Here is a 5,591-nt window from a genome sequence, read left to right as displayed (position 1 = left end):
ATACTTACTCTGATATATTATTTTTGTATTTTTGTAAATTAAAATAATTAAATTATAGAACAAGAGTTTCAGGAGGTAGCTGTTGTAAGTTTTACCCAAACTGACTTTGTCAAACTCGTTTTTGTCATCATATATGTCAAGTCGTTTTCTCTGGTTTATTTTTAGAATATCCTTGTATAATGAATATTTACACTGAGATCTAGTATAAAAATCTTGCAATTTATTTTAGAAACATTAAGATATTGAAAATCAATCTATTTCTTTAATTCATTGAACACATTTTTAGCTTGTTTCCAGTACTTTCTTACTGGTTAAAAAATGAATTTGAAGTAGTCTGAATTTCATTATTATATGGCACTTTCCCTTTGATGAATACAAAGATGATATTCTATATTAGCTATCTGAGAAGAATTTATTTTTTAAATTTTATTTATTTGTAAGAGAGAGTGAGAGAAAGCACAAGCAGGGGGAGCAGCAGGGTGAGGGAGAAGCAAACTCCCAGCTAAGCAAGGAATCTGTTGCAGAACTCAGTCCCAGGACCCTAAGATCATGACCTGAGCTAAAGGCTCAGGCATTTAACTGACTGAGCCACCCATGTGTCCCAATCGGAGAAGAGTTCTGTATGTTATTCCTATTAATATTCAGTTTAAAGTCTAGGTAATTAACTTAATATTTTAGTGGCTATTACATAGATAGCACTATGTTCCAGGCAGAGAGTAAGATAGAAATATTAAATCAACCATATTCTATGCATTCTAAATGAAAATAATTAATCAATCATAATAAATCCTTCTATTTATGGAATATCAACTTATAAGCTTTCCTCCATATGAACAATGCCAAATACCAGAATAAAGGGTCATCTAATACAAATAAAGGATAGAATTCAAGAATTCTGGTAAGCCATTTAATTTTGAAAAATGGTGTTATATTGTTGCTGAGTTGTGGTTTTCAGTTACATAATATCGGATAAGTGCAGAAGTAACATGAGTGTTACGTGAGATGAGAAATGGTATATAATTAAGATATTTTTAAAAGTACAGATAAATACAAATTTGTAAACATAGCATTATGGAGGAATAAAAATAAACGATAGCTACACACTCTAAAGTGAATAAATCTTGGAAAGTTAATAGAGAAGTAAAACAAGGACAGTGCAAAAAGTATGGTACATTTTTATGAAGTTCAAACAAATTCTGTTAAACCATAGATGGACTTAAAGATACTATTATGTATCAAATATTGTAAAAATTAAGCAAGGAAATAGCAAACATCAAATAACAAATAACAAATGGGTAGATACAATAGTTGTGATCATGTTCTACTTCATAAAGAGATGAGTTAATAGATAAAAGTAACTAGACTTTTTAGAAGTTAATAAAACTTCACCTGTTATTTCTTAGTAATATAAAATATATGGTTTTCTAACAAAAACGTTTATCTTAAAAATATGTAAAAATAAATTTCAGGCTACTCATAAGGTTATATTTACTTTTCCACTAAAGGAAAAGCTGGTTGTTGTAGTTGTAGTTGTTTGTTTGTTTTAGTCTCCTCCTAGTTTTTATTATTATAAGGTGGAATGAGGAATTTTAGATTGAAAACTGAATTATTTTATAGACAAAAATCATTACCTGATTCACCTCCTGGTACAGCAGATGGAACTCCTGAAAGCATGCCCTTTTGCCTTATGGAAGAGTAACAGTTATGCTTACTTCTGAAACATACTTGGTGGTGGCCCTAAATAGTGACACCATAGTAAACATTTTGAATATTTGCAATTAATTTTTATAGTCATAGGGCTCCAAAAGGCACTGCTGGTATCTTAGCAGGTATTTCAATAAAGCTAAAAGTTGCCTGACTGTTTAATAATATTAACAAGGCACAAAATATGGCAGAAGTATTGTCCTCAGATATTATTTTTTTCCATATGCTCCTGATTCCAGACATGACAAGTTATTTTTTTTAATTTTTTTATAAAAGATTTTATTTATTTATTTGACAGAGATCACAAGTAGGCAGAGTCAGGCAGAGAGAGAGGAGGAAGCAGGCTCCCTGCTGAGCTGAGAGCCCAATGTGGGACTCGATCCCAGGATCCTGGGATCATGACCTGAGCCAAAGGCAGAGGCTTTAACCCACTGAGCCACCCTGACGCCCCCACGACAAGTTATTTTTGATAGATATATATACAATGTATTTTCCAGTTATAAGAAAAATGGTTCTGCTATTTTAACCTTTTTTTTAATTACATAATTTTTTAAATTAAAATTTTATTTTTTAATGTTTTACTTTTCAATATACTTCTTAGAATATAAAACCTATTCCATTTTGTAAGAAATTTACCACTTAAAAATGGTAATTTTCTCATTGTATCTTCCCCTCACATTGCTTTATTTTGAATAAAAAATTCACAATAAACATAACTGATGCTTTCCTTCTGATGGTCCCTCTGTTGGTCATATTGTATATGAGCCATGACAATTAGTTTTACAAAATTTATTGATGTTTGTTGATATCTTTTATCATAACTAATTTTCCCTCACTTTTCTAGATTCCCCAGCTTTCAGACAGGTGGACACTTCAAGAAACCATACTCAAGGGATGTATCAAGTATTTCTTAGACATTCTTTCAGATCCTTGAGGTCTCATTTTGCCTAGGGATTTGCAATAGGTTCTGCCAGAGGCACCACTGTGACAACTGATGTCCATGTTCTATCTCTTGCTAAGCTCAAGAGGTCACTGGTTTCCAAGTTTATCCATACAATTAATGCATTCCAGCAAGTTTTTTTTTTAATATTAACAAACTTATTTTAAAGTTTATATGGAGAGGCAAAGACTCACAATAGTCAACATAGTGTTGAAGGAAAACAAAGTCTGAGGACTGACTTCAAAGTTTACCATAACGACGGGGTGCCTGGGTGGCTCAGTGGGTTAAGCCTCTGCCTTCGGCTCAGGTCATGATCCCAGGGGCCTGGGATCGAGTCCTGCATTGGGATCTCTGCTCAGCAGGGAGCCTGCCTCTCCTCATCTCTCTCTCTCTGTCTGTCTCTCTGCCTATTTGTGATCTCCCTCTCTGTCAAATAAATAAATAAAATCTTAAAAGAAAGTTTACCATAATGATAATTGTAAGCAAGATATTGTAATATCACAGAAAGACTAGATTAAAGGAACAGGATATATATTATCAATTATATTTTATATATAATATAAAAGTAAAAGCAATACCAGAGAGCAAAATACAATCTTTTAAACAAATGGTTCTGGAGTAATGGTGAAGCTAAATGTAAAAATATAAAATAAAAATACAATAAAATAATAAAATAAAATAAATCCAGGCAGATATCATACACTCTTCACAAAAATTAACTCAGATCAGTTTATAAACCTAAACATGAAACATATAGAAGGAAATATAGAAGAAAATTTAAATGACCTTGGTTTTGGCAATAACTTTAGCTACAAAAGCACAAGCACTGAATTTAAAAATGTCTACTCTGTGAAACACAATGCCAAGAGAATGAAAAGGCAAAGCACAGACTATGAGAAAAAATTTGCAAAATACACATCTGGCAAAGGACTGTTAATAAAAAATACACAAAGACCCCTTAAAACTCAACAATGGGGGAAAATCCTGATTAAAAATGAGCCAAAGACCTTAGCAGATACCTCACAAAAGAAAATATTACAGATGGCAAATAAGCATATAAAAAGATGCTTCACATCATATGTCATCAGGAAAATGCAAATTAAAACAAAAAAGAGACACCAGTACATACCCAGAATCCAGAACACTGACAACAGAACACGAAATGTTGGTGAGGATGTGGAGCAACAGGAATGTTCTTCCATGTCTATTGAGAATAAAGAATGGAAAACAACTTGGCAGTTTCTTACAAAACTAAACATATTCTTGCCAGATGATTCAGCAGTAGCAGTTCTTGGTATTTATCCAAAGAACATGAAAACTATACCCACAAAGATGTCTATAGTAGTTTTATTCATAACTGACAAAAGGTTGGAAGCAATCAAGATATCCTTCCATAGGTGAAAGGTCAAATAAAGTGTAGTACATGCAAACAATGGAATATTATTTAATGCTAGAGAAATGAATTACCAAGCCATGAAAAGATATGGATATAAATATTTAATAAATATTTGATTTTAGGCTTCTACCAGTCTATCAATAGTATTAGTATATTTTAACAGTGAATGCTCAGCATTCATGAATTTATCTAATAAAATATTGTGGGTTCAATATTTTAAATACTTCAACCTCTATGATTATATTCCTAATAATTTTGAATTGGGGTAAATAAATCTTAATTTTTCTGTAACTTGTTTCTTATTGCAAAAGAGCTCAATGAAATTTTATAAAATAAAAATTTACAAAAAAAAGTTTAGTTTACCATTGCCAAATAATTTAAAACTTTATCTTATATTCAAATACATATATTTTTCTAAATTGATTTATATGCTTCTAAAACCAAAAACTTTTAGTTATACTAGATTTCATATCATGCAATCAATGCCAGAAAGCCATCTGGCAATGATTTGTCTTAAATAGAGTTAAGATGGGTGTTATTACAATGCAAGATGGAAACATAGATAGTATAACAACTGAGTGTTACATAACTTTTCTGTTTTATATCAAGTTACTAATCTACAAAAGGATTTTATCGGTGACAGACTTGGGAATTTAACAAAACTTTTAAACTAGCATGTGCGACTCATTCCTAGAAAACAACACAATCAATAACACTTTATTTAGATTAAATCATGACTATTTCTCCATTTGAATAAAAAAGGTAGCAACCCCAATAAGTTTATTGAACATGAAAAGTTGAAATGCTATAATGCTCCTAAGGAATTAAATGATCCAGTCATGAATTACAAAAAAAGGATATAAATTACCAAAGTGTTTGTATAATTGTAATGTACAACTGCCCATTATTGTACAATAGTGTAGGCTTGTACAAGAACTCTATAAAAGAACTCCACTTCTTTAGGGTAAATACCCAGTAGTGCAATTGCTGGGTCATAGGGCAGTTCTATTTTCAACATTTTGAGGAACCTCCATGCTGTTTTCCAGAGTGGCTGCACCAGCTTGCATTCCCACCAACAGTGTAGGAGGGTTCCCCTTTCTCCGCATCCTCGCCAGCATCTATCATTTGCTGACTTGTTGACTTTAGCCATTCTGACTGGTGTGAGGTGATATCTCATTGTGGTTTTGATTTGTATTTCCCTGATGCCGAGTGATATGGAGCACTTTTTCATGTGTCTGTTGGCCATCTGGATGTCTTCTTTGCCCACTTCTTGATTGGATTATTTGTTCTCTGGGCGTTGAGTTTGCTAAGTTCTTTATAGATTCTGGACACTAGTCCTTTATCTGATATGTCGTTTGCAAATATCTTCTCCCATTCTATCAGTTGTCTTTTGATTTTGTTAACTGTTTCCTTTGCTGTGCAAAATCTTTTGATCTTGATGAAAGATACAAACGTAGTGATCCAAAGGGGCACATGCACCCGAATGTTTGTAGCAGCAATGTCCACAATAGCCAAACTATGGAAAGAACCAGGATGTCCATCAACAGATGA

Source organism: Mustela lutreola, chromosome 7 (assembly GCF_030435805.1).
Source record: "Mustela lutreola isolate mMusLut2 chromosome 7, mMusLut2.pri, whole genome shotgun sequence".
In the NCBI taxonomy this organism is placed as follows: Eukaryota; Metazoa; Chordata; class Mammalia; order Carnivora; family Mustelidae; genus Mustela; species Mustela lutreola.
The sequence above is the reverse complement of the archived record's forward strand: the minus strand, read 5'-3'. Positions refer to the sequence as shown.